We start from the raw sequence: 22,059 nt of genomic DNA, 5'->3' as shown, positions 1-22,059 counted from the left end.
TTTCTCACTGAATATTTTTAGCTGAAAACAAATTAATGTGAAAGATGATGACATTTGCTAAAAGATGTGAACAAAATAATAAAATCACTGTGAGTGTTTGCTAAGTTTTAGATTTATTCTCAGTCAAATTCAATTCTAGCTGTAAGTTACTAGAATTTCTTTCATAAATTTTTTGCACAAATCAGTTATTGGCTAATATTTTATGTATGAGTAGGCTTTCTTTTTCTTTATTATCACTGGGATGCAAGTCACCACTTTTAATCATGCAATGTGCCAGTTTTGGCGCATTCGTCATAGGATGGCCATTCCTGCTATAGCTCTACTGAATATTCACAGATACCACAGTTTCTTATGAGGACAGAAGACGTCCCAGCTTCTGATGAGGACACGGGAGACCTCCAAGATTCTGCTGAGCACACGGAAGACCTAACTTTTGCCGAGAATGCATACAAATCTCTTAGTCTCTTCTGAGTATACACAGATATCCCAGCTTCTGCTAAAAAAATACAAGAGACCTCCTAGCACTTGCTGAGCACTTTGGAACTCTCGTAGCCAATGGTAAAAAGACAGATATCCAGGATTTGGATAACACAAGAAACCTTCTGACCTCAGCGGAGTCCATAAAAGACATTTATTTTTTTAGTACATAGTTCACAGCCCTTGCTGAGTAAACAGGTATCTTTCATGCCTCTTTGAGTGCACAGACCTCTCAGCTACTTCTGAGTACACTGGTGACATCCCGGTCCCTGCTGATTACTTAAATCACACGTCATCTACCGACAAAACATGACTCTTCAATCTCTGCTGGGAAGATAAGATCTTCCAGCTTATACTAAGAAGATGAATGAGACAATTGTGCAAACACTTGGGTATTTTTACTGTGGACAATAAAGATACCCAAGTGTTACACAAGTATCTTATTCATTAACTTGCAGGTTTTCTGAACCATTTATCTGCAGTGTACTATAGAGATATATATGAGGTGAAGACATAAGCTCATAATGGTCATACAGCTCCTGGACGAATGGTAGGTAATCAGGTTTCATTCTAGAAAAGGAAGGATGTATTCAATTCCATGGATCAAGAGCTCAGCAGCAAGGCTTCCAACATTAATGAGGACACAGGACTCCTCCCAGGATCTGGCGAGGACACGGGAGACTTCGTAGTTCCTGACAAGGAAATGAGAGACGTCACAATGTCTAGTGAGGACACGGGAGACATCACAGCATCTCCTGTGTACTCAAACCTCGTTACACTACAACCTTGATGCTCTGAGTGGCTCCTTGGCCTGCCATCTGATCGTCTTGTAACTCCTGTACTAACTTCAGGATTCTTTTCCGCCTCTACAAAGTATTCGAATGAAAGGTTTAAAGAAGGTACTTTTACAAATGATAAACTAGATAACAAGAACCTAACGAATTAGAAAATTGCAAAGGACTTCACTGTTAGATGGAAGTATGCAGTACTGATTTCATCTTCAGACTTAGCGTGTCTCTTTTTTTGTCATTGACTATCGTGTGTTACAATTTTTAATTTGAAAAGATACCTACTGCATCTATCCTTTCTAAGACGTTTGGACATTATTGAATAAATGTTTCTCAAACAGTGGGCCGCGACCCACTTGAAGGCGGCCGTCATTCATATAAAACTGAAGACTGGTGGACTGTCTGACTGAATGACTGAGAAGGACGACTTAGTACAGAAATATTGGTTTATTATTACCATTACTGCTTCAAGCTGGCAAATTTACTGAGCGGGAAAATACGCGGAGAACACCAGCCACCCACGTTCAGTCAAATATTTGAACATCCGGGCGAGCCTAAAGCTCTCAAATTAAACTCATTGAAGCGTATGGAAAAAAAGAATATAAAATACACTTAGAAAATCCTGGAGGGTCTGGTTCTAAATCAGTATATCTAACATTTTCTTACAAGAGCATGAGGCATCACGGAATTAACTCAACATTCTAACTGAACAAAATTATTGATGAGTAAAGTCCCTCATGAGATCACTGCAAGAACATAAAGGACCTAAACTCATCCTACTCACATATGATGAATAAAACATGGAAAAAATGAATAAACATGAATGGAAGAAATCACAAGCGCAGAGCCAGCTTTCAAGCTTATTTTTTTAATAACTGGGTAGAGCTTTATAAAGTCATTGACTGGATAGTAAGTAAATTTATACAGTTATACATAAATACAGTTACATAGATTATCATACATAGCAACATATGTGTAGAGAACCTGGGATAACCTAAAAAATGTCAAAGTGACTTATTTCCAATGGGGTTTTTTTAATACTTTATTATTATATTATAGTGGAGATAATATCTTATTATTATACTAAAAAGGAGATATATTAGGAATAAGGTAAAATAAGTTGTTTTTATTTACATGTGTGTTAGCTAAAAAATATATAAAATCATTCTCCTCCTTTTCTGTGGCTACATTCATTAGGTACCTTCTGGCAGTCTTCTTGAACTGGTTCATGCTATGACTGGCTTTGACATGTGCAGGCAGACTGTTCCATTCCTTTATTGCTGTACAATAAAAGGTGTTTGAAGCCTGACCACTGACTGTGGGTACTACAAAGTTGTGTTCTCTCCCCCTAGTACTATGATTGTTTCAGTTTCCAACCTTGACAAAATTGGCAGAAAGATGTTCTGGACACTGTGAGTAATTTTATAAACTTGATTTAACTTCAGTTGTTTTACTCTGTCTTCAACATTCAGCATATCCAAGTGTTGTAATTCATTCTGGCCTACATGTTCTCTTGGACACAGGTCCAGGACCCAGGTCCAGGACCCAGGTCCAGGATGAATCTTACCATTTTGTTCTGAGTGATCTGCAGTCTGTCTTTCAATTTTTTTTTGTCAAGTCAGAGTACCATGAAGAGCAAGCGTAGTCCATATGACACTGTATAATGGCTAGACATAAGGTCCTGCGAGCCTCAGTAGGTAGACACTGTGCTTGTCTGTAGAGGAACTTCAGTCTGGCATTCGCTTTCTTTAACCGCGCTACTCCCTATCAATTCTATTGATATGCATGGGTCAAAGGGGATTCCCAGATATTTCAGTAAGGAAACTGAAATGATGGGTTCCCCATTACAGCGGACATTATTTACCCTTCTCAGTTCATGTTTCGTGCCAAAGAGTATGGCTTCTGTTTTCCCGAGGTGTAACGATACTTAGTTCTCTACTAACTACTTGCTGCAGGATTCCATTTCCAGTGTTATTATATTAGCTATATCTTGTGGGTCTTTACCTGACACTATCAGAGTTCTGTCATCTGCATACAGTAGGAGTTTGTACTTGACACTGATAGGGAACTCCACATGCTATCGGCAGGGGTTCTGATTCTGTTTTGTTCATTTTGACAATTTGTTTCCTGTTGCTAAGATAGGACTTAAACCAGTCTATGTAACCTATACCGATAGCCTGGAGTTTCTTACATAATATAATGTGGTTGACAGTATCGAAGACCTTTTGCAAGTCTAAGGTTGCCATTCCTATGAGGTTCCCTATTGTCATTTCAGTCCTCATGTAATCCACCAGATTAATTAGGGATGTGTCAGTTGAGTAAGATCTCCTAAAGCCTAATTAGTAGCTATGGAGAGTGTTGTTGTCATTAAGGTACTTAACTACTTGACAGTACACCGCCCTCTCTAGAATTTGGGATATCACACAGACTGTACTAACAGGCCTATAGTTGCTTACATCAGACCTGCTATTTTTCTTGAAGATAGGAGTAACTCTGGCCTCCTTGAACCCCTCCGGTACGGTATTAGTGGTGAATGATAGATTTATTATGTGAGCAATAGGGATTGACAGTTCAGAAGCACCATCTTTTAGGAACTTAGACGGGATGTTATCAGGGCCTGTGCTCTTAGTTGGGTTTAACCTGCTTATTTCTTTTGAATAAAGTCATGAGATTCACTTCATAGTTGACAACTGTTTGGGGTTACCCCTTTATTGGTATAGTATGTTTGAAACTTATCAGAGTCTGTGTTAAAGGTATTTGATGCAGCTGGTAGTTTACTTACTAGTGTTGATGCAACAGATGTGTAGTATGAATTAAAATATTTTTGGATATTATACTAAGTATACTAACAGGCCTATAGTTGCTTACATCAGACCTACTATTTTTCTTGAAGATAGGAGTAACTCAGGCCTCCTTGAACCCCTCCGGTACAATATTAGTGGTGATTGATAGATTTATTATGTGAGCAATAGGGATTGGCAATTCAGAGGCACCATCTTTTAGGAACTTAGACGGGATGTTATCAGGGCCTGTGCTCTTTATTGGGTTTAACCTGCTTAGTTCTTTTTTAATAAAGTCATGAGATACACTTACTAGTTGACAACTGTTTGGGGTTACCCCTTTATTGGTATAGTATGTTTGAAACTTATCAGAGTCTGTGTTAAAGGTATCTGATGCAGCTGGTAGTTTACTTACTAGTGTTGATGCGACAGATGTATAGCAGGAATTAAAGCAATTTGCCACTTTAGTTGTTTCGTGACATACCTCGTTATCGATATTTAGTACTATGTCAGATCTATCTACAGGTTTATTGCTATATCCCAACTGTTTTAGTAGTTGCCAGAACTTTCTGGGATAATTCTTGCACTCTTTCGATTTTTGAGCAGTAGTGCTTTGCCTTTGCTCCTTTCATAAGTCTCTGTACTCTGTTCCTCACCTTCGGAATTCATTTAGTGCTGCAATATCCTGTCTGTTTGCTTTAAATCTGTTTAGCAACTGGTCTCTGAATTTCATATCTGTAGAAAACAGATACTGAAGTCTCCCAGAATTACTGCCTCGCAGTTGTCATCAGTTCCGGACAAGACTCTGGAAAAGTCCTCTAAGAACTGGTCCTGGGTAGGAGGGCGGTAACTAGTTCCAACTAAGATGGGTTTGGTCATGGGAAGCAGCACTTCAAACCACACAATCTCTAGTTTATTGTCATTCAAATCAGGTCTTGGGTTGTAAGCTAAGTCATTTCTTATGTAGGCACATACCCCACCACCTTTTCTATTCTTATTTAAGCATTTTATATTGTAACCTTCTATTTTGACCTCGTCGTCAGTCACTGTATCATCCAACCAGGATTCAGAGATGGATATAACTGTCGCCCTAGTTCTGTTAACTAGAATCCTAATCTCTGCCAATTTTGGAAAAAGTGACCTTGCGTTGACATGAATAAAGTGAAGGCCTGTTTTCATAAAACAATTATAATCATCAGTATATGGCAATGGGTCATTTGTATTAAAATTAGTTAAATCAATGTCATCATTGTTAAAGGGTAACTGTGCCAAAATACATTTGTTACACACAAAATGAAATCTGTCACCATTACCATAATAGAACACACATCCATTATTTACATAAGGTATATTAACTGTTCTTCTCTTCAGACATATGTTTTAGATGGTGGTGTTTTAGATAATAAGAATGGTTCTAATGTCTCACATTGCCCTATGTATGCATTACATATAGAGTAAATTAAGGTTATCATTCCTAGCTATTAGACCGTCATTATCACCGTCACTTATCTGCCTGTTTTACACCTGTACAAAACAGGCAGAGGTTCTCTTTGGAAGAGGTTCTCTTTGGAAGAGGTTCTCTTTGGAAGAGGTTCTCTTTGGTGAGAATTCAGAATCTTAAAGAGTTATCTAAAAGACAGCATCGCTTAGATCAGTAAAGCAAAAGTTTTCCCATCCCCACTCACTTACAAAAGTTCGTCAAATCCAAGCTTTCAAGCAATGAATCGTAACAGTTCAGTATTACCTGCAGACTCCCAGCGGTTATACCTACAGATGGAGCATGGAGAGCAAGAGACCCAATATATTAATGCTATTAAGATTGCAGGCCTCATCAACAAAGAGATACTATTAGTTACAGAACATCTCATTTTTTCAACATTCTCCAAATTCTGGAGACTAGTGGTGGTGAAGGGTTGCTCTGTTATAGTACTCTTAAATCATTTTGAAGAGCATAGCAAGGAGGAATTCTCTGATGTAATATCATACGTAGGAGACATGTGGACTATAGGAGACTTCACCATCCACGTAGAAGCAGCTCAACCTTATGGAAACTCACCCAGAACAATGTAAAAATTATAAATTCAAAGAACTTAACTCATAATATACAAGTGTATCAGGTCCTTTCATGGTCTTATAGTCAAGATGTGCCACCCCAACCTGATGTCTTGCCTAAAACAGCTGAATTGCTACTAAAAAATACCAGTGGTGCTCAGATTGGTCCTCCTCTTGTGTGTTGTGGTGATGGTGTGAGAGCATGTGGGCTACTGGCTGCTATGACCTTGTTGGTGGAACGTCTGCAGATTGAACAGTGTGTGGATGTCTACAGAACAGTTGTTAAACTGTTGAGGTGTAGACCTCAGTTTATCACCACCAAGGTCCAGTATGATCTGCTGTACACTGGAGCTGCCATGTATATTGAAAATTACTCCACTTATGGAAACTTCTTTTAATACTAATTAATGAATTTGCTCCTGCCAAGAAAGAAAACAAATGCTACTACATCTTCTATAAAGAGATTAGATTATAAATTGGTTATCTATATTTCAGGAATTTAATAGCAAAAATATACATCATATTATGCTGTATTACCTACAAAGGTTAGTGGACAAGTTTGGAAAGATGTGTAAAGCTAGAAAGTTGAAGGTTAAAGACTCGGCAGGAGATGCAACGTCCCCCAATGATAAGCAGGGGCGCCACGAGTACACTGAGAGACAACACAGTAAGTGTCCGGGGCCCAAGACTGTTCAGTTGCCTCCCAGCATACATAAGCGGGATTACCAATAGACCCTTAACTCTCTTCAAGAAGGCACTGGACAAGCACCTATAGTCAGTACCTGATCAACCGGGCTGTGGTTCGTACGTCAGCTTGCGTGCGGTCAGCAGTAACAGCCTGGTTGATCAGACCCTGATCCACTATGAGGCCTGGTCTCAGACCGGGCCGCGGGGGCGTTGACCCCCGAAACCCTCTCCAGGTAAACTCCAGGTAAACACCAGTCGACTAACACCCAGGTACCTATTTACTGCTAAGTGAACAGGGACAGCAGGTGTCTTAAGTAAACACGCCCTAATGTTTCCACCCATACCGGGGATCAAACCACGGAATTCAGTGTGTGAACTGAGTGCGCTAGCAACCAACCTCTTATAAACTGAGCTGCCTCTTTTGTGAGGTTCTCTATCAAAAGCCTTGAACTCTAAATAAACAACATTCTTTATCGTGGTCCACTGTCTCAAATACTTTATTATGAAAGGTCAGCAAATTTGGCAGGCAGGAACACCCTCCAGTGAAACCATGTTGAGACTTCATCTAATTAATTATGTTCATTAAGCATCCTTGAAAACAGTTCGTCGGGGCCGGGAAATTGTTTTGCTTTAGTCTGTTTACCTGTTTGACAATCCTGTCTCTCGTTACTTAATTTATTTTCTTCAGAACTTGAATTTTTATTAATTGCTGGGATGTAATTTATATCTTCTTGTTTTAAGACTGATAAGAAATAACTATTAAAAAGATAGCCCGTTACCTGCTCATTATCAGTAAACTGTCCAAAACTAGTTCTTAATGGTCCTATTTTTCCCATGGTTTATGTCCATTACACTTTAAATAACCTTTCTGGGTTTGTCTCTGATTCACTAGCCAGTTTAATTTCACAGTTTGAGGGAAGATTAGAGGAATGTGGTATTCGACGACTTGACATAAAACATTTGATTAGAGAAATTGGAGGCGAATGTTTTTTTATGACCTGATGTGCTGTCAGAATGTGATACAGGTAACATTTATGAAGGGATTTAGGGAAACTAGTTACTCATACTTGAGTCTTGGAGATGGGAAGTACAGTGCTAGAGATGTATCGGAAGTGAAAATTTAGATATCCGCCGATGCGGATATGTGTGAGGATGTCTTACTTATTCTGCGGATTCGGATGCGGATGCATATGCGGATCATACCACGGGTGGGATTTGAACCCGCGGTCAGAGAGTCTCAAAACTCCAGACCGTCGCGTTAGCCACTGGACCAGCTAGCTTAATAAGATTCGTCCAACTAGGTATATTTCTACACCATAGGAAGGTTAGCACAGGCACCACTGTGACCACAAATGCAAGTTTTTACAGACAAATCTCCAGCTAGCATGGCCGTGACGAACTCTAGCTCAAGTCCCCTCAAAGCCGTCAACATGACTCACGGGTTCAAACCCCACCCGTAGTAAGATTTGTTTGCAATCGTGTCATTACTATTTCGTGAGTCATGTTAACAGCTTTGAGGGGACTTGAGCTAGAGTTCGTCACGACCATGCTAGCGGGAGATTCGTCTGTAAAAAAACTTGCATTTGTGGCCACAGTGGTGCCTGTGCTAACCTTCCTATGGTGTAGAAATATACCTAGTTGGACGAATCTTATTAAGCTAGCTGGTCCAGTGGCTAACGCGACGGTCTGGAGTTTTGAGACTCTCTGACCGCGGGTTCAAACCCCACCCGTGGTATGGTTTGTTTGCAATCGTGTCATTACGATTTCGTGAGTCATATGCGGATATCTGTTTACAGTAAAATGTGGATGCGGATGTAAGAAATTGTGCGAATGTTCCGCGGATGCGGATATTCGATACACCCCTAGAACCTGCACTCTACAGGGAGGCTGAGGAAATTGCAGTTAGGAGAGCTGTCTGCACTGTGATATAGGCGCACTTCTGGCTAGACACCGATTGAATAAATAATAATGAATGTGTTTCCTCTACTTTGGTCATCTTGCCTCCGTGGGAGATGGCCAGTGCGTTCAAAAATGAAGGAAAAGTGTACTGGACCATTTGGAGAAAAGAAATTTCTTTACAGAAAACTGGCAGTGATTTAGGGATGGAAAATCCTGTCCAGCAAATTTTCTGGCGTTCTTTGTCAGTTATTTTTTTTTTTATTAACGTACTGACTGATTCCCACCAAGGCAGGGTGGCCCGAAAAAGAAAAACTTCCACCATCATTCACTCCATCAAGGTCTTGCCTGAAGGGTGCTTTACACTACAGTTTTTAAACTGCAACATTAACACCCCTCCTCCAGAGTGCAGGCACTGTACTTCCCATCTCCAGGACTCAAGTCCGGCCTGCCGGTTTCCCTGAATCCCTTCATAAATGTTACTTTGCTCACATTCCAACAGCACGTCAAGTATTAAAAACCATTTGTCTCCATTCACTCCTATCAAACACGCTCACGCATGCTTGCTGGAAATCTAAGCCCCTCGCACACAAAACCTCCTTTACCCCCTCCCTCCAACCTTTCCTAGGCCGACCCCTACCCAGTCTTCCTTCCACTACAGATTGATACACTCTTGAAGTAATCCTGTTTCGCTCCATCCTCTCTACATGTCCGAACCACCTCAACAACCCTTCCTCAGCCCTCTGGACAACAGTTTTGGCAATCCCGCACCTCCTCCTAACTTCCAAATTACGAATTCTCTGCATTATATTCACACCACACATTGCCTTCAGACATGACATCTCCACTGCCTCCAGCCTTCTCCTCGCTGCAACATTCATCACCCATGCTTCACACCCATATAAGAGCGTTGGTAAAACTATACTCTCATACATTCCCCTCTTTGCTTCCAAGGACAAAGTTCTTTGTCTCCACAGACTCCTAAGTGCACCACTCACCCTTTTCCCCTCATCAATTCTATGATTCACCTCATCTTTCATAGACCCATCCGCTGACACGTCCACTCCCAAATATCTAAATACATTCACCTCCTCCATACTCTCTCCCTCCAATCTGATGTCCAATCTTTCATCACCTAATCTTTTTATCTTCATAACCTTACTCTTTCCTGTATTAAATTTTAATTTTCTTCTTTTACATGCCCTCCCAAATTCATCCACCAATCTCTGCAGCTTCTCTTCAGAATCTCTCAAGAGCACAGTGTCATCAGCAAAGAGCAACTGTGACAACTCCCACTTTGTGTGTGATTCTTTATTTTTTAACTCCACGCCTCTTGCCAAGACCCTCGCATTTACTTCTCTTACAACCCCATCTATAAATATAGTGAACAACCACAGTGACATCATAGATATAAACAAAACGACTGGGTTGGATTGATTCCATCTTGGACTGTAGGAATTCATCTCATTCAGTATCATACCAGAGAGTTATCCAGAAATTATATCACGCAAGGTTAAAATGAAGAGTGTTCTAATAGGATCATCCAGATAACAGAGAGTAACAATAGGAAGGAGATATAATGACATCACTGCTAGCACCGCTTTTGCTACTAATACATGTGAATGACCTGCCTGACGGGACTGAGACCTATGTATTCTTGGTGAGAAAAATGAGAAAGGAAGAGAAAGTGATAAATTTCAGTGAGACCTTAACAGACAATGGAAGTGGCCAAACAAGTGGCTTCTCGAGTGTCAACTCTAGCAAGTTCAAGGTCATGCGAAATGAAGAAAGTAACTAAATAACAAAAAGGCACAATACCGTGACTGGAACGATACACAAATAACCCGCACATAAAAGACAGAAGCTTACGACGACGTTTCGGTCCGACTTGGACCATTGACAAAGTCACACTGAGAAAGTAACACCAGATCGGACATAGAGTACAGCATGGACGGAGAGAAGCTGCAGATATCCGAGTAAATGTAACACCAAGCATATCATCCGAAATACAGATAAACCGTATTATGTCACAGACAAATATAAGATTAGCAAACCTCAGAACAGCATTCAGGAACTTGATTGAAGAGTCCTTCAGAACCTTACATTTGATACATATCAGGCCAGTAATTGAATATAGAATTCCACACTTCGTAAAGTACGTAAATATTCTTGAAAAGGTCCAAAGGTTTGCAACCATGCTAGTACCATAATTAAGAGGAATGCACTACAAGAAAAGCTTGAAGGAGCTGAACCTGACGACCTTGCAAACAGTACAAAGGAAAACATGATTACAACATAGAAAATCTTAAAATTAATTGATAGGACAGATGGAGACAGACTGTTTGAATTAAGAGAACGAGGATGAAGGGAACGAGGGTGATAACTGAGACAGGGGTGAACCATAGGAACGTAGGGAAGCATTTCTTCACTTTTAAGGTAGATGACAAATGGAATAACTTGGATGAGGCAGTGGTGACGGAAAACTCAATACACGCTTTTAGGAGCAGATTCATAAAGGTCCAAGAAGCAGAGATCAGCAATGTCAGTCAGTCATAGTGCTGTATTTCAAGAGGCGAAGACAGTAGTAGAATATCGACCCCCGTAAACACAATTCTGTCGGTACACCATATAATACATCTCTCTCTCTCTCTCTCTCTCTCTGTCTCTCTCTCTCTCTCTCTCTCCACACACACGGGACAACCAGTTTCCTGGTACAGTGTGACAACAAGGCAATATGTCAAGGAATGATTAAGGAGCTCAAGAAATATTTTCATTTCAGCGTTGTTGTTTTTAGCAGTGAAGTGAGCCATTACTTGCGTTGAATCTTAGTGGCGTAGTTTGACAAATGGTCCAAGAGCCGGAGCCTGATGTTAACGTCAAGTGTGAGTGTAATCCAGCATGTGAGTAAACCTGGACAGATTTATTATCCTAAGTATACCGATACTGGATCTGATAAATTCTCATGTGTCAGATTTATCAGTCTGATTAATGTCATCGAGTCAGCATCGAACTTTCAAAAGTATTTATTAAAATCCATGATGACCTTTAAGATAACTGGAATTCTTGGCCATAATTTCTAAGGCCATTTTACAGATGATTAAAAAGCTTGAATCTACATTTTCACAACTAGGGAATCTATTTCTGTCTTCTTCATATAAATCTGCATGATAAGCAATAAACAAAAATAAACTGGAGCATTTTTCATTTACGTTTAGTAAGATCTTTTATTCATTTATTTAATTCTCCAGGATATATAGCTAAATGCCGTGTTAAAACAATGTATAATTCTTAACAATATGCTACAATGAATAACACTACGTCATAACACGTTGTGTAAACGTTTTATCTCATTTAATTTGCCGAAACTTTAAACGACACGATATTGTTGCGTTTTACTTTAGAGCAGCACAAGACAACTCGTGTAATATAGTAAGAACTGTGTCTCAGCCGTCACATCTGATCATCAACAACAATGAGTAGAAAACAGAGAAGGTAGAAGCTCAAGATCCAGTTGTGAGCTTCCAGTACAGTGACGTCATCATTCCCAGGTGATCCAGTAGTGAGCTTCTAGTGCAGTGACGTCATCATTCCCAGGTGATCCAGTAGTGAGCTTCTAGTGCAGTGACGTCATCGTTCCCAGCTGATGCAGTAGTGAGCTTCCAGTACAGTGACGTCATCATTCCCAGCTGATCCAGTAATGAGCTTCCAGTACAGTGACGTCATCATTCCCAGCTGATCCAGTAGTGAGCTTCCAGTACAGTGACGTCATCATTCCCAGGTGATCCAGTAGTGAGCTTCCAGTACAGTGACGTCATCGTTCCCAGCTGATGCAGTAGTGAGCTTCCAGTACAGTGACGTCATCATTCCCAGGTGATCCAGTAGTGAGCTTCCAGTACAGTGACGTCATCATTCCCAGGTGATCCAGTAGTGAGCTTCCAGTACAGTGACGTCATCGTTCCCAGCTGATGCAGTAGTGAGCTTCCAGTACAGTGACGTCATCATTCCCAGGTGATCCAGTAGTGAGCTTCCAGTACAGTGACGTCATCATTCCCAGCTGATCCAGTAGTGAGCTTCCAGTACAGTGACGTCATCATTCAAAGCTGATCCAGTAGTGAGCTTCCAGTACAGTGACGTCATCGTTCCCAGCTGATCCAGTAGTGAGCTTCCAGTACAGTGACGTCATCGTTCCCAGCTGATCCAGTAGTGAGCTTCCAGTACAGTGACGTCATCATTCCCAGCTGATCCAGTAATGAGCTTCCAGTACAGTGACGTCATCATTCCCAGCTGATCCAGTAGTGAGCTTCCAGTACAGTGACGTCATCATTCCCAGCTGATCCAGTAGTAAGCTTCCAGTGTAGTGACGTCATTGTTCCCAGCTGATCCAGTAGTAAGCTTCCAGTGTAGTGACGTCATCATTCCCAGCTGATCCAGTAGTGAGCTTCCAGTGTAGTGACGTCATCATTCCCAGCTGATCCAGTAGTAAGCTTCCAGTGTAGTGACGTCATCATTCCCAGCTGATCCAGTAGTAAGCTTCCAGTGTAGTGACGTCATCGTTCCCAGCTGATCCAGTAGTGAGCTTCTACTGCAGTGACGTCATCGTTCCCAGCTGATCCAGTAGTGAGCTTCCAGTGTAGTGACATCATCGTTCTCAGCTGATCCAGTAATGAGCTTCCAGTGTAGTGACGTCGTCCTTCCCAGCTGATCCAGTAGTGAGCTTCTAGTGTAGTGACGTCATCGTTCCCAGCTGATCCAGTAGTGAGCTTCCAGTGTAGTGACGTCATCGTTCCCAGCTGATCCAGTAGTGAGCTTCCAGTGTAGTGACGTCATCGTTCCCAGCTGATCCAGTAGTGAGCTTCCAGTGTAGTGACGTCATCGTTCCCAGCTGATCCAGTAGTGAGCTTCCAGTGTAGTGACGTCATCGTTCCCAGCTGATCCAGTAGTGAGCTTCCAGTGTAGTGACGTCATCGTTCCCAGCTGATCCAGTAGTGAGCTTCCAGTGTAGTGACGTCATCGTTCCCAGCTGATCCAGTAGTGAGCTTCCAGTGTAGTGACGTCATCGTTCCTAGCATTTAACGACAAAGAGCATTGTGTCTTTTGTAATGGACGTGTTTACATCCAGATCCAAAGAATCGAAATAAATGGGGTAAAATAAAAGAGTACTGGACTACCCATACACCACGTAATGAGTCCTTTCATTAAAAGGCTTTTTTTTGCCATATTTTATGATACAAATGGTATACATTAATAATCTTTATTGAGACTTTTCTCAGTCTAGGGGTGATGGACTGATTACATTAACTACCGTCTTTCACTAGCTCTAATGTCTCTGTAAGCGACTGATGAAGCCTGCAGTACGGGCGAAACGTTTCGTCAGTAAAGATTCCTTGTGTTGCATTTCAACATTTTATTACATAATCGTTTTGGTGGTGGGACATTCTTCGTTCCAAACCCACGAGGCTTGAGAAAACAAAGAATTATTTATGGTACATGTGAGGTAAGTTGGAATTCAAAGGTAAAGTGAACTGAACACTTATGAGGTCATCAAATAACCACCAGATAACTTTAAAAAATGTTGGATATACATACACGAAAGACTTGCCAAGCATGGGCAAGCAAGCCTACTGCAGTGCTCTCCCATTCTTATATTCGCCTGATGTATGTGTCCTGAGTTCGGCGGGGCAATGTGTGTTCCAGGAACATGTCTGCTTACCTGGCAGATATGATATACCTCTTCTCCTCTACCGTGTTTGGTACAGCCATCAGGGATGCTTCTCAGTACTTGTTTCTCTTTAAATTTGGCTGCCAATTCATTAAATGGAGCTGAACTTTTCACTAGACTGAGGGACTGACAACCTCAAACTATCTCTACAAGATTGCTGGACTGATTACATCATTTGTGACACGTCACTTCTTATTGTCTTCAATCCATTCTCTGTATTTGACTGAAGATGTCTACTGCGTAGGCGAAGCATTTCAACACCAAAGATGCCCGGCTGTTGCACTTGTATCTAACACATCAACTTTCCAGTATTTTATAATATTTTCAACATGGATTTTAAAGATGCATTTCACTAAATGTTCCTCCGTCTCTGTGAATCACGTGTGCATTTCTCTGGTCATCTTTGCTTCAGTTATGTTTTTTGTTTCTAAAGTTCAACCACGTTTTCTGCCAGTATTATTATATAAATGGTTCGGAATACCGACAGGTTCGTAAATGAGACACTTGAGCATCACTTGGGTATCATTATCGTGGAAACGTTTCGCCAAACAGTAGCTTCTTCAGTCCAATATAGAGAAGTTTGAGGAGGTCAGTGGCTCAGCCTGGATATAATATGTTCTGTCCATCAGCCTGGAGATGATGTGTTCAGTCTAAAAGAATTCTATCAGAAAGTGGTCAGTATTGCATCACGATGTCTTACGGACCGACCATATTATCCCCAGGCTGAAGGACAAGTTACCTCAAACTCCTCGTTTTCCACCGTTTTTTCTGTATTGGTCTGTTGAAGCAACTGGCTGACGAAACATTTCCAGAATAAAGATACCTAAGTGTTGCTCAAGTGTCTCACTTATCAGACTTCTGCCAGTCTCCCCCACGTACATGTGTCCACACGGGATAAAGAAGATACCAGTGGTAGATACAGGGGAAGTAGCTACTGGCAGTTTTTCCCAGAAATAGTGAAGGAAAGTGGTAGTTATTGTGGCCACTTTGATATCGCTATTGGCAAGTACTCTGTGAGTGCTGTTTACATACCACACGTGAGGACCAAGTACATTTTTAAAGCGCATTCAGAAAATGTATCATTTGAAATGACCACTGTACGTCGTCTGCAGCCGAGGATGATCGTTGGGTAGTGAAGCCGTGAGGAGGTTGACAATATAAGCAGTCAACATGACTCACGAAGTCATAATGACACGATTGCAAACAAACGCGTCGGTCTGGAGTTTTGTGATTCTCTGGCCGCGGGTTCTAACCCCAACCGTGGTATGGTGTAGGCAACACTATGTATATATATATGAAGAACTCTCAAAACATAAAATCCAGTCACTACTTCCCCTTTCGATGCACGTGCTGTTCAGTGAAACAAAATAGCATGTGGAGTTTCTATTCACTTTGGAATAGTGTCGCTGTTAGGTGTTCAGCATAGTAGGACATCTAAGTCGAGCCGATCATCATTTTTGAGTTCTAGGGTAATTTTGATGGTAGGTTCAACAGTGTTAATTTGTCTGAGGAAGTTGAATATTGAACCGCTTTTGGTACAACTCCAGGATATCTTCTGTCCATCTCAACAAGGTTACGGTACTTGGAATGATGTGTGGAACAATATAATCCTCACAAAATACGTTCAGTTAATACGGATGAGAGGAGAACTACCAGATAAGAAAAAACAGTGCAATAGATGAACTTACAAGCTAACAAAAAAAGCTTGGTTTGTCATAATAAATCCGTTTGAATCATAAAGTCAGAGTGCGTCTATATTGAACGTAGGGTTTTTCTCAGAGAAAAGCAGGCACTGTAAGAGCCCTCGAGCGCTGAAAAGCAGATTGAAAGTAAATCCCACTCAATCTTTGGCAATATAAATAATTAAGCACAAGCTGTTCGACTGACCAGGAGACCCAGTGAGTTGCACAGAGGTGATGGATACCTCTCCGTGTGATAGCTGTGTTTGTCTTGTATGGCCAAAATGCAGTCTTAGAAGAACCGTTTTCCTAAATACGAAACGATGAAAAGTTGAGAACCCAAGAACCAAACCGTGGTTTAAGAAAGAACAACTTGTCTTCTAACCTGAAACAACGACGCTGACATCGTTCTTGAATGCTCTCAGAAAAACTGAAAAATAATTTTATTGGGGCATATTCCCCGCAGAAGAGTCCTCAAATTCATCGCTCTCGACTCTAGAGTACCATAAAGACCACAAAAAAGATAACTTTTGTGCTTGCACAAGAAGTGACAGCCCGCGTGAATGTGAAGGACGATGAGTTGCAAGGAGTCGATGAGCTAAACAGCCGACAATTCATTTCAAGAGCCAAAGATTACAACAAAATAGGCAGGAAAAGAAGCAATGTGAATGATGACTGCAACGTAATTCTGCCGTAAAACTTCAAGACAAACCCTGTAAGTGTCTGTATTACAGTATCTGGAAAAACAGCTGCGTATAATACACTATCAGTGTACACAATAGAATGCGAGTACAACTTACAATAAAGGGAATGGGAGCGCATGTTTATAGCAGTGATGTAAGACTTAGAAAGGGTAGAAAAGCGGAACATTCTCGAATAATCAGCACCTCCTCAGGGAGAATAGAAAAGAGATAAACAAGGTGAACAGGAAAGGGAGGTAGAAGGAGAGAAATAACTCGAATTTGAAGGCGAAGGTTACAATGGAGCGAAACAGAAGGATGAAGTTAAAATGCGTCAGCTATATTAATGTCTGTGATTATTCTATAGATTGCTGGGTCATCAATGTTATGGCAGCAAACGAATAAGTGTAGACAATAAATATCCCGACTGACTGGAGATGGTCACAAGGTACCAAGAAGACATGATCCTTTATGAAGAACGGCATTAAGCTTGGAGAGAAAAACTTTCGAAGATGAGGGATGTACCTAATTCCCCATAATAAAATCTAGATAGAACCAAGGCCGTATGATGACCCAGAAGAACTCGCCTGTCAGCTTCCCTAAGTAAAGCGTGACAAAAATTTAGTGAATTCACTTCGTTCAAAATACAGCTTGAAGAGGAAGAAGCTCCGAAGTATGGTGTTTCTTATCACAGGAGCGAGAAGGAATATCAATTATGGCCTCAGGATCGTCAGGTGCGGGTCGAGGTCGTGTGGACTCTGTGTCGATCCAGTCCGTCTTGTGACGTGCGAAAAATTCGAAAAGCGTGGAAGAAGTCGGGAGCTTGATCAAAGTAGAGCAGAAGTCAGTGGTATCAAAAGGATCACCCACAGCGCCGGTACTGGAGTCAGGCAACGAGACGTTACCCAGAAGTGAAACAGAGTTCGAAGTTGAGTCGTTGATGTGACGGTTAACGCACTGGTGAAGCGCTTTGGGATGACGTAAAACTTGAATATGACTATGATTTTTTTTTTTTAAGAAAATTAGGGGGAGGGAGAAGAGGGGAAGCTGTAACTATATACTGTCCCCTCAACATGCAAATGTACCCTCGGCGAGGCAAGTAAACTCTTATCTTATTTCTTGTTTGCAGAGACGTAAACACTCAATAACTGTTTGACACTTATTAAAGATGAACTTTTTTTTTCGTATTTGGTGTAGGGAATTGAATGTGTTAATGTATATAATAAACATCAGTGTTTCCTCTTGTGGATTTGGATATCATTCATTGTAGTTACATTTAAAAGTAATTGAGATGTGATATATGAAGATAACTACCACATTTACTAAAATTATCAATCATATATTGTTCTTCACAGTTAGCAATAATATAAATTGTTGTTTCTCTAAATATAAATATTATTTATCAAAATATAATTGCATATTTCCATAACTGGTTGAGTCTAGTGACTTTGTTGACCTCGAAACTATATATTTCGACATGATTCTGGGTTGTATACTTCCAAATTTATATATATATATATATGAAGAAATATGAGGGCATTTTCAAAAAAAAAAATAACCTAGACAGCAGCCAGGGGCGCTGCTGGCCTGGTTCATCATCATAAAATAATCAATAGGGTTCATTTCCTCTGTGTTAATTAACACGAAATGCACTATTTATTTTATATTTAACCGTCCCACTAAAAAGATGTAACAAATAAGTGCGACAACTCATCGGTAAAAGAGGTGTGTGTTGTGAGAGGAAAAATAATTATAACATAAAGGCATCAATTTGCAAGTTCAACTCGCCGCCAGGAGCTGTGATGGAGATCAGAGTAGCAATGAGATGTAAGGATAACGGGAAAATAGTTTCTATCATGAGGATCGTTTACTGCTGCCCAGTCAAAGTCAAACACCACAAATACTGAGCATTGTGGGAAATCAATATATGAAGGAGAGAATGTTCGAAACTCTACGCTAGTTGGACACCTCAAGGAAGGTTCCTTGATGCTGGTAAGGGGCTTTTGATCAAGGGAATTGAATCCGTGCTCCAATTCCCTGAATTAAACCTGAATACCTTCCACATCCCCCCACAGGCGTTGTAATGCTACGGGTTTAGCGCTCCCCCTTGATTATAATAATAATAATCTACACTAGTCAGAGACCTTGTGTACAGAATACAGAAACGACACAATGGGACCCATTCTAAGGGAAATAGTTCCAATATTTTCTGAAAGAAGTGTTGGTTCTCGTAAGGATGAAATAAGATATAATAGGATGATTGAAGATGATAAGTGAAAAGGAGGCAGATAAAGAGAACAGATTACATGCCACTTTTGTAAATAATCCCCAGCTGTAGTATAATGGAGTCTGGATAAACAGTTTGATATGCGGAATGTCACTGAACACTACAAGTGAACTTTGGTTATGGGAGGCATCTGAATATGGATAAACAGATTGTAAAATATTGCAGCTAAGGCTTGGAAAGTCTGGAACCTGGAACAATTACAGGAGAAAACAGGGAGATCAGTACCTCAGGCTCTTCCTGATTTTTTCCTGTATTCTCTTTTATTTAATGAAATAAAAATCAATAGAAGTTAAATAGGCGAGTGGTCGATGCATTCAGGCTGTGATGATAGTGAGGTAAATATTCGCTAAAAATATACGTTAAGTAGACTGCGACACAAACAGCTGTTGGTTGTGATGAGGCAGAGTAGACGTGACGTGACCGAGTCTTCGATGATCACTCTATACAGGAGACAGAATCTATAGAATCTATGTTAAGGACATAAGCAAAAATAACTTCTACTCTTTCCTCAAAAATGCTATAGGAGTGGTTTGTTATAGGTTGTAATATTGTATTGTAGAGAATTTAGTGAAAATAAATATAGGTTTGAATTCCCAAATATCATTCACATTATTTTCCCACCTTGGATAAAAATAGTCAATACTAATAAGATATTATTGAACACCTGACACTACATGTAATCAAAGTAATTTTTAATGGGGTGGACGGGTAAGCCAGCGGAAGGCCTCGGTCAGATGACCTGAAGCTCCAGTGGTGGGTCATCATATGACTAAAACCCGCGTCAGGAAACAATTGTTCTATTTTCTGACGAATCTTACTTAATCTAACCAATTTGCAAAAAAAAAAAAAAATCAAGCAGAAAACGAACCGCATCAACTAGTGCATTTCCCAGTGGTTCTCAAACTTTAGTGGATCATGTATCACTTGACATTTCATATTATCATCATCCCTAAGAGGACATGTGAAAGGATAACTTTACACAAGTAATGTCAGAGACAGAGACAGGTAGAATAATTTACTGCTAAATTTTCGAGTCTAACCTCACTGTACAACAGTACAGGTCGTATTAGATAAAAAAATGAATTACAAGATAAAAGCTTTTGATTTCAAAGCGTAAATAGTCACTGTGGACATACACGCAATATGACTGTGAAGATACTTGTAAAAAATGGTATTAAGAATGTACAGCTGAGGAAAAAAGTTTCCCAACATTTTCTGCTGGGCAAAAATGGTATCTGTCAACTCCGACATAGTAAACAACTTGTGACGGTGATAGTGGATGGATGACAAAATTAATTGCCGGTATGTACCAGCATATTTATGTTCTCATATATATTTGTTGGTTTAGATATTGATGGGTGTATATTTTCCTGGTTTCGATTAATTATTTATGTATACAAACTTTATCAACATTGCAGTTTCACAGGCTTGCAATTGTATAACATGTGAATCAGATATAGAGGGAATGTGCAACTCAACATTCTGAACTATAATTCACTAGAATCCAATTAGTTTTTTATCATTCATTTAGTACTAAAACGTCATTATACTTCTGACCTTTTAATATATTCTGTGACAGATTACAAAGGAAGAGCAAGACACTAATACATATTCTTACCTACCAGTGAATACAAAAGTTACACGTTAGAAAGGAGACTCGGATGGAAATATTTGTAGTGGTGATGTCAGAATACAGTGTGGCAGACAGCTCCTATCTCATCAATATTATGGATCACAGATAAGACAAAATTACCCAGCGCGATCTACTACCGTGACGGAGTGTGGCATATATATCTTTGCGCTATATGTGATAACATTCTTGTTTCTGAGAACAATTATATTTGGAAAAACTTCTTTCGTGCGTGCTCAACCATCAGGTTAGATTTATTCAACGTTTCGTGGTATGGAAATATAGGTAGTGTTCACAACACCATTCTAGATTTATTTTGTAAATGTTGTTCCATCTGTTTCTTACTGTCTTGCATACGTAAGTTTTTTAATGCTTCCTTCTGGTCGTAGAGATATTTACCATCATCCATATATTAACATATATAATGGCACAGATAATTTTGTTTCCAGTTTAGAATAATGATTTCACATGATTACTCTTCACTTATTTTTGTAGTGGACGTAATGCTGGAAATCCATACTTCAATTTTTTTTTTGTAATGGGAACATTAATGTAAGTCTTAATATATGAATACATTATTTATTGAGCATCAAGTGTCTAATTACGTTCATTAGGGTATAATCTATCTGCCCTGTTTGGCGACGATCTCTTGGAGTCGTTTATATAATGAAGCTACGTCATTGTAAACCATTTGTGGGCTCCGTCGGTTCTCCCTGTATTTCCTTGCATGATTTAGTAATTGCCGTGAACCCTTTCCAATCTTAGCTCTCACATGTTCACAATGTTTGCCCAGATATTTTCTACAGGAGTGATGTCACAACCTTTCCTGGCCCATGGAAGGAGGTCGATATCCCCCTGTTCTTGGAAACACAGGATAGTTATAGTGCATAAACACGATACATTCACGTACTGAGTATAGGCCCTAACAGATGGAAGCATGACCCCCTCCAGTATTTCTACATACTGGTCACCAGTGAATCGTCAGTCAGTATTTACCAACTCTCACATCGTGGAGATGAACCCATCGTATCATGATGCAGGTTACGTGGAGCCACTCCTTGCCTCTTCGTAGATGCTGTCACGGTCATATCTAGCTGGGAAGGTAAAATATATGTTAATACGCTGAAGTGGGATTGAATGAGGGTATTTGTTAAACATGCCTGACATAACATTTAATAATTTGCTTCAGAAATGAAAGAGTATGTCACTAATTAAGCACAAATACCTACTCCTCCAGCAGTGTATCTTACCATGGGAAATTGAACGAAAGATTTCGTCATCGGTCTATATAACACGGTTCCAAAGGTCCATTCCATTGTCTACATTCTTTTGTTCTTTTACCGTTGGTGTTTGCTGGTGTATTCCAGCAGCTTAAAGACGACTT

This window comes from Cherax quadricarinatus, chromosome 42, assembly GCF_038502225.1.
Source record: "Cherax quadricarinatus isolate ZL_2023a chromosome 42, ASM3850222v1, whole genome shotgun sequence".
NCBI classification, from domain to species: domain Eukaryota; kingdom Metazoa; phylum Arthropoda; class Malacostraca; order Decapoda; family Parastacidae; genus Cherax; species Cherax quadricarinatus.
The sequence above is the reverse complement of the archived record's forward strand: the minus strand, read 5'-3'. Positions refer to the sequence as shown.